At 40.4% G+C, this 12180-nt stretch overlaps 1 protein-coding gene across 18 annotated transcripts in view; it reads left to right on the top strand.

Moving 5' to 3' along the window:
* ZBTB20 (zinc finger and BTB domain containing 20) overlaps nt 1–12180 on the top strand; it is a 473219-nt gene that overhangs the window by 307229 nt on the left and 153810 nt on the right. For 8 of the 18 annotated variants that reach the window (XM_039717819.1, XM_039717817.1, XM_039717821.1 and 5 more), the window contains one exon: nt 6413–6513. The exons of 8 other annotated variants lie outside the window; for them this stretch is intronic. The gene's annotated coding sequence lies outside the window, so the exon portion shown is untranslated. Of the gene's footprint in view, nt 1–6407; nt 6514–12180 lie in introns of all 18 variants that reach the window. 2 more of the 18 variants (XM_039717820.1, XM_039717818.1) reach the window with 1 other exon arrangement.

Below are 12180 nucleotides of genomic sequence, written 5' to 3'. Positions count from 1 at the left end.
CCCACGCACCTTTTGTACCCGGGGAGTACATCTCAAGGCATAATGGGGCACATTTGAACTCCGTCCCCAGTGTTTCAAAAACGTGACTGACTTTATTGTCAGTGACAGCCATGTATGCTCTGAGAAACCTCCCCACCCCCAGCCCCAAGTTCTCTACGTGGAAGTTGAAGAGTTCATAGTAGCGCAGTCCTTTCTGTTTCTGTGGTGTTTATTTTCCAGCGAGCTCCAGTTGTCTTTCAACTAAGTAATCTGGCCTTGTGAGATGCATGGCGTCCTCAAAAGAGAGGCAGGCACTCTCCCTTGCAGTCCCACGGCTCTGCAGATATTGAACTTGCATTTCCCATTCCTCCTGGTGACAATTGTGTGCCTAAAGCCCTGCACAGGGAATTTGAGGGTTGCCTGTGAGGCTTTCCACTTTTTCAAGCTCTTTCAATCCAACTAGTCTTCTTTCCCTGGAGGGAAGAGAGGATTTGTCCCCAAACAATGGGGGTACAAAAGTGCTGAGGGGATCTCCGGTTTCAGGCTTCATTCATTAGATGTCCCTGTTGGTTCCTGGTAGCTGTAAACGAGGTGCTTTCTTTGAGTGCTGAAACTGATGAAGCAGGAAAAATCCAGGCTTGCTGTCCATTCATATTTTACATCTATTAATAAGTAATTAATTTAAAAAGAAGCTGATGTTCCCATGATGGGCTGCTAAATATATGCGAGTGCAACTATTGGCATTAAAAAGAGATTTGACTGCAGTTGAGGAGTTATTTATATTTTAGTAAATCATGTAGGCCCCAGTTGAGATGAGCAGTCTCATCATTGTTTTAGGCACTGCACAGACCTGCTGTAGGAGATGCATGAAACCCCAACAAGCTCAGAGACTGCAGAGACAAACTGTAGACAGAGAGACCTCCATAAAGAAACAATAACTCACCTTGGGTGCAGAGATGGTGGCTGAATCAAGAAGGGAATGCAGATCTCCTGCTTCCCTGTTCTTTAATTAAGTCAAGAGCTGGTTGACTCACAATTCAGTCCTTAGATTTAAATCTGGGTAAAACTGTTGAATTTAATTTTTTATTTGCTGAAAGCTGCTCACCTCAGGTATGGGTTAGCCAAAATTATGCAAGGAAAAAAAATAAACTAAGAAAATATAAAAAGTTTTGGAAAGCCAGAAGATTTTGTTTTGATATTTCTAAACAAGGTTTCCGGGTTTGTTTTGATATTTCTAAACAAGGTTTCTAGTTTTGTTTTGAGACTTAGTCAATTTTAATCGAAATATATTGAACACAAACAAAAAACCTAACCAATTTCATTAAACACATAGGTGGTTTTTGTTTGGTTTTTTTTTTTCCCTTTCTGTGTTCTCAGTTTGGTCAGCTAGCCAAATAAATCAGTTATTTGCACAACTGTAGTTCTAATTAGAATGTTGGGCCCTGGGGACTTGGGCTATATATTTCAATATAGTACGTATTTATAATAGCAAGTACCCTGCCTGGTACTCCATGTATAATAATAGCAAGTAGTCAAGCGCACTGGGGAGATGGGGGCACTAGGGAAGACCCAGTGCCTTTTAGCTCTTCAGATTTTTACTTTCAGTGGCAGTTATATTTTGGAGGGTGCTGCTTACAAGATAAAATTTGCATTTATTTGAGCAACTCACAAATGGGATTCACTGCAAAGCTATCATTAAAGCAAAATAATGCAGAAGAAGGAACAAAGGATACATTCTCAGCCAAGGCTGACATGTAGACACTTTCAGAGATCCTTGATGCCATAGGAAAAATGGTGTTTTCTCACTCTACCATGGCCTCCCAAAATCCTGAAAACCAAGCAGTTAGGTACAGGGGCTGCTCATAAAGTGCTGTGACTGTTCAGCTGTATTTTTGTCTATTTGCAGCGTTTCTACCTTGCAAGCAGTGTAGTCATTGCTGTGATCATTCCTGTCTAGAAGCAGTTTCCTCTGTTCCAGTTCAAAGCTGCAGAGCCCATTTTCTGTGAATGGCTTCCAAAGAGGAGGACTCTGGCATCAGGTATTCCTGATGTGCTTTTTGCTTGTGCAAATTTTGCCGCTCTACTGTAGGTAGCTGGTAGGAGCTGAAGGAGTCACTTGAAGTTTGGCTGTATGTTACTCTTCCTTACCTTCTTTTAACTGATCTGGATTAGAGTTTTCTCTATTTGCAGTGTCCATGAGTAGTAAACCCATAAATTTATTCAGCCTTATAACCATGTTAGAGAAGCTCTAATAGGAAAGGGCGAGATGTTTTCTTCCCAGCACAGCCAGTGTGGTATTCATCCTGCTTTTTTCTTGCAGTACAGCTTGAGCTCTGGCACCCAGGGCACTCTGCCATCCTGTCTGCAGTGCCTCATGCTGTGATTTGGCAGTGCTGATGCTCCCTCCAGGTGATTTCTCTGCATTGTGCAGGACCAGTGCTGGTTTTGGTGCTGCTCCAGTCCCAGCTGAAGGGCTCAGGTGTACTTCTCATATGATCTTCATGTAATGAGACAGACTTCTTCCTATGAACCTGTAGTGGGTGGGTGGGGAAGGAATATGCCTTAGAATTGCTAGGCCTTGACTGCCAAGTCAAAATTTACAGAAGTTACAGAATTTTCTGAGTTGGGAGGGGCCCACAAGGATCATCGAGTCTAACTCTTAAATGAATGGACCACACAGGGATTAAACCCACAATCTAGGTAATATTAGCACTATACTCTAACCAGCTGAGCTAATCTCAGGGTCAAGTCTTGAAAATTAGGATCATGCTTTCTAGTGGAGAATTCTTTGGGTTTCACTTGCCCTTGACTGAAGAATTGTCACTGTACAATGCACCAGTCTTGATCTGATAGTTTAGCTGCAGAACGACACCCAACTAGGGAGCCATGGGTAAAATCTAAGAAATGAGACTTTACGACGCCCTCTCTGACTCCCCACAGGAATGCTTTGATGTAGTTAGCTTTATGCAGACTTCTGGAAACTTCTTTTGATGTCTGTGAGGGCCCCATATTACTTAGTCCTTACCTTCAGAAGTCTGGGGCATTACTGGGCAAAACAAGGGTCTGCTCCAAGCTGTCAGATTTCTTTCTCCATTGCCTCTCAGCTGCCCCCTTTAATACTATCTAATGGTGAATAACACACTGAAACAGGTTGTCAAGGGAGGTGGTGGGTGCCTCATCCCTGGAAATTATCAAGGTCAAATTGGACAGAGCTCTGAGCAAGCTGATCTGGTTGAAGAGAGAAGTCCCTGCTCATTGTAGGAGGGTTGGACTAGATGACCTTTAAAGGTCCCTTCCAACTCAGACAATACTATGATTCTGATTCTATGGTAGATACCAGGACATTCACGATAAGGGAGAATGTGGTAGGAAAAAAAGGTAGATGAGATGAGTGGGGCTGGAGACTTGACATGGGGAGCTGAAAGTCAGCTGCAATATACAGTAGGGTGGGCAGACATTTTTCCTGAGTACATATCATGGAATCATGCATATAGGATCTGCCTCTACTAGTCTTTCTTTGTTAAGGAATTGTGCTGTTAGATTCCAGTGGTCCTAGCACTCAACCCAAACATTCCCATGAAAAAGAAACACAGGTCCTCCTGATGAAGCTGCCAGTGGCCTGGGGTAGAAAATTGTGGAGAAGTGAAATTTTTATTTCTGGTTGTTGCTGTTCTCTTCATGCACTTACTGCTACAGTACCAAGCAAAGGTTTGTCTAGACCAGAGCTCAGGGCTACTTATTTTCCACATAATCCATTTCCTTTTGCCAACAGCAGTGGCTTATGTGGCTAAGTCAGAAGGGAATGCTCCCATCACAGACAGCCTCTTTCCTATGATCTTCATTAAGCTTTGGGCCATTAACTCAAGATGCGTGATTATTTTGTTTGTTCAAACAGCAAGACAAGCAGAGTCTCCTCTGAGTGTTTCTTTCAAGCAAACCAGCATGACTGAAAACTGGGAGCTTGCCAGAAAACATTACGTGAAATAGTAGTGGCAGGTTCCTCTTAGTGTGGGCGGACACTACTTCAAACGTGCAGTGTCCATATGCCATAGTTGAGTTGGTTTATGGATGGAGAATGAAGGATACTACTCCATCTCCTTCATGCAAACACTGTGTGAGTGCTGTGGAATATAGAATCCTGGGGATGGGAGTATCAGCTGTTGCTGCAGTCCAAACACACAGCATTAGCATGCAGTATGCTATAGACAGTACCGTTTTCCTCCTTTATATTTAGTGTTAGTACACAGAGCCAAATACTAAAAGGGGGGTGGGTGGGTCACATGATGAAATTAATACCATTAATTATTTAGAAACAATCAAAGGAAATACAAGACATCTGGCTTTAAGCCCAAACAACTCATGGCACTGCTGTTGCCTTGTAACCTCATCAGCTCTTAGTCCAGTCATCTCTCTTCTTTCATTATGAACACAGGAGATGCTTCCCCCCTACCCCTCCCCTTCCCCACCCCTCTTTCCTGCCTTATTTCTGGCAGCTTGGAACACAGATCACAAGACTGAACTATATAGTTTACTGATTTTGTGTGTATAAACCCTGATTCTTTCTGTGGTGAAAAGGCATCCCCCCACATCCCCACGCTATACAATAGTGTTTGATTAGCAGTGTGTTGCAGCCATAGGTCACGTTTTTCTCCTCATCTTGATATTGGGTAGTAGCTGCTGTAGGAGGAAAAGGCACTGTTGCTGCTGTAGTGCTAAAAGTCATCAAGCACACGTGTTGCAGTAGGCTGTGCACAACATGCAGTGAGAGACGGTTCCTGCCCTGGAGGCTCTATGTAGGCAAAAAACTGGAGCAGAACAAACATCACAGCAAATGGAGGTGTTGTGCCCATGTTTCTGCAAGAGGACTGTGGCAGACCCAGTCCACTGACCTTGGCGTTCACCTCCCCGTGGCTGAGGCCAGTGGTTTTATCCTTTGTAGTCATAGCCAGGCGTTTTTCCATCAGACTGATCTTTCAGTGAAATTATTTTTCTTGAAATGAAAATTTTCTTGGGGAATAACTGTTTTACCTGAGAAAAGTCAAATAAATATTTGCCAACTGCTGGTTCTGAAAGGTTCATTACTCTTTTTTCCCCCCTCCTTTTTCCAGGTAGTTGAAGAAAAAATTCTGTTTTGGTTATCTGAGAGGTGTATTTTTGTGGAAAGCCCTTCTTATGAGGAAAAAAGACCCACTTCCGTGATCCTTCCCCTCATTTTGGGGTCCCTTTCCCTCAAGTGATTACATCATCATGATAAGATAGTTCCATTTTCTCTTCAGCTCGGTCTTTCTTAGTATAGATGATTTAATATAGTTTTATTATGATGTTCTCATCTTCCATAGACAAATTAGGACATACAACTTCCTGAAATGGTTTTATTGGGGCAAAGCAAAGTTTTTGCTGGTCATTCTACTTTTCTGTGCATTGGTGAATGTGGGCCCATTTTGATGGCTCAAATGCTGATGTATTGAAGTCATTCTCATTACATCTTTGTCTGTGGAGAAGCCTTTTCATTTCTTTCTTTTCTTGCTTTAATCTGAAAAGCATAGATTCACTGACTGTTCTCTTAATGGTTGTTGAGAGTTGCTTTGAAGAACTCTTATTTTATGAAAAGGCACTGAGATTTCTGTCACAGTAAGCATCTTCTGACAGTCTTTACCTGCTCTTGACTACTATTTTGAAGATGCACATTCCCAATTATCTGTGAAAAAGCATTGAAATATGCTTTCTTGGTACTGGGAAGCTTGCTTTAGACTACTGCTCTCTATTATTTGTAGTATTCCATAGCCTACTCTTGTCCTCAGGAAACTATGGCATCAGTTGAACATATTGGGTGTGATTTTTCAAAGTATGCGGTTACGCACATTTGGTTCCTTCTGCATTCAATGTGTGTTAACACTACCTTCAACAAAGACAGAGTTAGGCCTATGCAGAAGGCTTTAAAAACTGAAAATTAAGCCCACCTCTTGCACTCGGGGCTATTTGCGGGCAAGAATATATGTTATGAGTGCTTCTGCTGCTTTTCAGGGTGTTTGTTAAAGGTGCTTAGACTCTTCTCTGAGTAATGGAGTAGTTAGTTTTGATGCTATGATAGATTTGTTTCTTTTATATTGTCCCTTTAAGTTTATAATGTAAAGGTATTTTATCTCCTGGAACTAAATTTAAACAAAAATTCTAATAAACTAAAAAAAAAAAAAAAAAAACACACAAAACCAACAAAAAAACCCCTACAACATCTTAGACTAAGCTGTTCCAAGATTTTGTTTATTTGTTTCCTTATACTGAAGCCAGTACTTTTTATTTTGTTTTCCTCAGCTGTAGTCATTAAGTACAGTTTCTTGTTTACATAAAACTTAAAGTTTTATTTTCCTTTTTCTTCTCTCCCTTTTGTTTTCCCCTTCCTGACATCTGCATCACATGTTGATATCAAGAGCAGCAGCGGTTGGCAGTTTTCCTCAACTTTGTGAGAGAGAGAGAGATTGTGTTGGAATGAAACCTTGCTCTGCGTACAGCCTGCTTGAGATGCAGCATTGAAAGGTATAATGTCATTTTCTGTCTTGAAACCAGAGATGAAAACCACAAACAGGTAGAAATCTTGGTGCCAAACCACCTGTTGAGTTGCAGCCGAAAAGCCTTTGCCAATACTTTCCTCACTGTATCCAGCTGGAACATGTTACATGGCTGACTCCCACAGTCTCTGTCTGTACCTGTGAATTTGGTAAAGAGGCTAATTCATTGGAGAAGATTGGGATTGAAATTCAGTTAGAGTTATCATGGCAAAGAATCTTCTGCTATTAGTCTTGCTTTTTGCCTGGAGTAGCATATATCGCTCGTGTAGTTCAGTTCAGCATTGAAAATACCAATCCCAAAGTCACATGCTGTGTATTAGAGAGAAAAATGAGATTTGTTGAAACAGCTTTGTGTGGAGTCCAGATCTGCAATAGCATGATATCCTAGAGGTCAGAATTGAGGTGACTGGATGAAACTGTGAAGACAAAAGTTGTGAAGTACCCTGCAGGCAGCATCAGTACTTCATCTTTTGAGTGTATTACAATTCAGAAAATGACTTGAAATCAAGTTAAAATGCTATCCTTGGACTGCTACACAATATGCTCCCTGTGACATACGCATTACAGAAACAGCCACTGTGTGTTAATATGGCATTACAATTTTGGACTCCACCCACAAAAATTAATAACATTCTTCAAACAAGAGTGATGTAGGATGCTGACACATTTAAGCCCATATGTTCTTGGACTTGTGTCCTCCAGTGCATGAGAGAACTAGAAATCCCATAATTTTTCTTATTTCCTGTAAAGACATGCTGGTAAACTAGTACAATGTAAGTGCTGGCAGGCTGGCGGCTGGCAGGGTTTGGACCATGAATAGCTGAACAGTAGAGCCATATTTTATACTTTTGCATGCTCTTATGTGTCCTATTCTGTTAGTAGTACTAGTTAACTTTCATGGGTTTGCACAACCATAATTTAGAACAGATTTGGGCCACGCTATTTATATTTGTGCAGATTGCCTCATGTTTGTGAAACAATTATTTCCTGTGGATCTGTAGCATTGTCCAGTGTTTCAAAATACTTTCATATGTATATATGACTGTTTAAAACATGAAATGTGTTTTGAAGCAACATGACAAAGAGCAGTAAAATCTGCACAGTAACTGAGCTTTACTTGGCTGTCCATATAATGTCCAATTAATGCGGTTACTGTGCTCTGAAGTCTCTCCAAGGCTGAATAAGACATGCTGTGGCCTTGTAAAAGATGCATTTTCCCTGAATTTTCTAAAGATTTCCATTACAGATGCTACAATGACATGAGGACAGAGTAATCTGTATCTTTAGCAGCAGTAACAATGCAGGGTGTGAAGTATATCCCCAAAATCTGAAGGTGTGAATTCTAACCCATCAGTGAGCTGTGTGAGAATTCTGTAGAGTAAAACCTAATTCTGCGCTGAAGAGGAACACTGTGAACACCCAGCATAAAATAGAAGATGTTCTGTTCACTACTGCACTGTCTTGAGCCAAACTTGGGATCTAAAAGTCAAGCGAGGTTCTTTCATCACCAGTCATAAAGATGCTGTAAGTCAGATTGTCCCCTCAGGCTATATTTTGACAATGTAGTAAATTGAGCTTTGGGAACTTTCTACCAGATCGAGAACTCTGTCACCTCAAAATGCAAAGCACAGATCCATTATAAATTCTCTGATGCAGTTTTAAAAATATATTTTGATGTGTTGACTTATAGCAGCAAGTTCTGTGCCTTATCTGATACCTTTTGTTCCTTGCTGCTAGCATTAATGCATATGAGGGCTGGCAGAAATGGCATCTCGTGCCCTCACATGATCCAGGTGAAGTCTGTACTGTGGAGTTATACATTAGTGCAGTCTGTTAAAGTTTCAGTGATAAAGCACCATCAACTCAGTTACTTCCCTGCATTTTGTTGTCTTTCTGTTCTTCCCTAAGTCCTGGAAGGTGGCACAGGCATCAAGAAGTACAAAACTTGATTTATGTTACAAATGGAATCAGAAAATATCGTGGATTTTGCATATGTCTACCAACACTTCCAATCCCGTGAACTGTGTTGAGAAGAGTGAAAAAACCTAAGTGCTCTTTCTTGAACAAAATGAAGACAGGGCACTACAGAAAAAGTACTTGGCCAAATTCCTTTTTGCCTAAACTCTAGAGAAACTAATGAACAGGCATACCTTCAGAGTTTTGATTTGAGGATGAGTTTGGCCAATATTAAAATTTGTCTAAAATTCTTACTGTTTTGTTCTGCCTTCCTCTCCTTTGCTTTTTTCTGTTGTGTGATGAATGTACCATGTCCACATCTTGTGGCTGTAGCTTTGTGTTTAAAGCCACACTAGCACAATGAATGTCTTTAGTAAATTTTATTTCAGAATTCTTCCAGGGAATATGCAGTTTGGAAAGGCAGAGCTGCTTGCAAAATCTTCAATTTCAGAAATGTTCTGTATTTGAATTATATGGTTTCCTTGACCTTGGTGTGCCAAAAGGACTCTCAATCTGAGGATCTTGGTCTCCTGGAAAGAAGAATAGGGGAAGAGGAGGGAAGAATTTTGTAGTGAGATTTTTGACACTGCTGTGTTTGAAACTAATTGTTTCCTGAAGTTTTAAGAAGTTTTCAATTTGTTTTCTTTTCCTCTCTAACCTAATTAATTTTTAGGGATATCCCCAGGGATATAATTTATAAGACAAATTATTTACATTAGAAGTTGCTGTCATGGTATAGGCCCCCTTGTTTAGGGTAAATTTAAAATGTTTCTATATTCTTTCCATCTATAAATAGTGATCTACTGGTGACAGTCTGTTTTCTTTATTTTTCGGAAAATTTTGTTGTCAGTGTGGAAAATAGAAAAAACATGGAAGTTGAAAAGGAAAAACATTGCTGTAATTCAGCTGTGGCTAGGAAAAACCTTCTGAAGTGGCACTAGCAGAGAGGTAGGGCTCTTTGTTTTGACTTTTTTGTCTTTAAAAATAGGGTTTTTTTAGAAAATAATAATAACTAGTCAAATAATAACTAGTATACAAGTTTTCAGCTTACTGTAAAATAAAAACATTCACCCTCGAGAAAGAATTTTTAGGAAGGATAAGCACATACCAGTTACATTGCTCTGTTCAGGACTGTCCCAACTGCAGTGTTTGTATTGGAGAAGCTGCTTAACCTTTTGAAGCCTTTGTACTGTACAGCCTTTTTTTAATATCCATGCAACATACATTCATCAGGGTAGTATACACATTAAAACATTTACCTTGGGCTTCCAGGGCTGTGCATTCTTTTCTGAAAGATTAAGGAGACACAAGGGATAATTGCTGCTCCTGGTAAAAACAGTAGGCGTTTTGAGAGCAGGAGCAAGTTTGCTGTAAATTCAGGCCAAAATGCAAGTTTGGAATTTATTTGGATTCCAAAGTTTTCCAGTAGCATTGCAGCTAGGTCCTTATTCCTGAGGTTGGATAGTGACACTGACTTTCCTTTTCACAGAGAATGAAATGCAGAAAAGAATTTAAATGGGGATAAAATAAAGTATGGTGCATCTTTAGCAACCTTTGTTTTGATTAGATGGAATAATCCAAGAAGAGGTCTTAGTTCGTAAAACCGTAGTAAACATAGCAAAAACATCCCAACATAAATTCAGCAGAGTATCTAAGCCAGTGTGTAAATCTCAGCTTGTGCTCTAGGGCCTCTGCCTGGCATGGACTTTCTGACCCCACCATGGCCAGGTTCCAGCTGCTCACCCCCACCCTCAACAGGATTTGGGGACCATCTTTCAGTAAGTGTGAGGAACTGCCTGGGAAATTTGCCTCAGGAGATGACAGCAGGGAAAGGGTGTTGTGCAGGGAGTGTATTTTGAAACACTGGATGCACTTTTTTTAGTTTTCTATTTCCATCCTCTGTTCCCAGCTTTTCTAAAGGAATCCTAAGTAATTTCAAAACAGAATTACTTCACTAGCAGTTGTGTGGCCCTCATGAATATGGTGAAGCCTGACACTCCCTGTCTCGTTTTTTCTGGAGGTGTTCAACAGTCTTACAGCATTTTAAAAATCTTTCTATGTCCAGATAGCATTGTCTTTACTTAAAGGTAAGGTTCAGAGGCAAATATAAGACATTTATTAGGTCTCCTCTAACTCTGACTTTTTCCTTTTTTTTTTTTTTTGAGATGCTAAATTATTTTCTATTCCTTTCACAAATTATAGCAAACATTGTGCTATCCCACAGTCCCCAGCTTCAGTTTTAAAATGGATCAAGTTTAGGTTCTGACATAATTGGCAGAGTACCATCATTTTTCTACCCCTCCCTCAATCTGGGCCATAATTGTGGATATCCTGTGGACTGCAGCCCAGAGACTGCCAGTGCTGGGAGCATACGGAAGGGAAGAGATGATGGCAATAGCTCTCTAGCTTGACCTGACATTTGCATTGTTTCTCAGTCACTCAGTGTGATGAGGGGAGCAGAGGGTTTGGCATGAACTGTAAGAAACTGGCCATGATTTGGAGGAGCAGTCTCCCCTGCCTGCCTCTGATGTTATTAGTAGGCGACGTTTGCAGCTCAAAAAATACAATACAAAGAAGGGGTATTTTAAATACAGGGAAAGAAAGCAAATAGATAGAGAAAGTCATACTCTAGGTAATTCCACTGCTTGCAATGAGGTTTCACTGGGGATAGATATTGACCCCATAAAATCCCTGGGTCACAGACAGCCTTATGACAGACCCTGATAGCTTTGTGAAGACAGATTATGTCAAGCCCTCAAATTTGGAAACATAGCAATTCTTCTGTAGTAAGATTGCAAATGAACACCCATTTGGAGATTGCCAACATTATCACAGTTTGTCAGGGTGATCTCACAGCCCACAAAGCACCGTAAGAGATTGCTTTACAAGTTCTGAAAGATTAGAGCGTTGAAGTATGTGACACTGGAATGATGCTTTGATGCCTGGCTTTGTCAGTCAGCCAGACAAATAAATAATATCCAGTGTTTTTATTAGTGTAAAGCATAACAGGTAATAAAAATGTACGGAGACACACTTTCTTGTTACAGATACAGGGAGCATAGAAATGCGTGCTAAGAGAAAATGGGATGTGTGAATGTCAAACCCCTCAAACAGGCAGTTGAGTGTCTGTGTGGGTCAGTAACTTATTGCTATTTCAGCAGGTACTAGTTTAAAGCATTAAAATTATTGCATGACTAAATGAAACAGCAGAAATACTTGGCATTCTAGGATTTTGGTCATCTAGAAAAGCATGAAAACCTATATTCTTGTAAAATAAGGATGGTGTTAAGGGTCTGGGCTGCAGAAACTGTGTTTTCCTCTCATGAGTTGTGAGAGAGAGCAATGTAGGAGTGAGTGCACGTAGGAAGTGGCATGGAATTAAACAGCAGAAGAGTGTAAAATCCAGCCTTTCTTTGCATCCTGGAATTGTGGAAAAGCTTTTGGATACTATGGGATGCTCTGATTTTTGTTAAGAGTTTCAGATCTCTTAAAATTTAAGAGAGCAATGTCTGCATTGAGACATAGAGAATAGTCTACAAGCATGAAATTGGTGTTTGGGACTCTGTATAACAATTGAACATTTTAGGCTACCCTTTTCCAGATTTCTTCCACATTCAGCCCGGATTTCCACAAAGGATGCCTAGTCTGAAAACCATTTGTGGAGCCTCAGATGAAAACT

Source organism: Passer montanus, unplaced genomic scaffold (genome assembly GCF_014805655.1).
Source record: "Passer montanus isolate IOZ18808 unplaced genomic scaffold, ASM1480565v1 scaffold39, whole genome shotgun sequence".
NCBI lineage: Eukaryota > Metazoa > Chordata > Aves > Passeriformes > Passeridae > Passer > Passer montanus.
The sequence above is the reverse complement of the archived record's forward strand: the minus strand, read 5'-3'. Positions and strand labels throughout refer to the sequence as shown.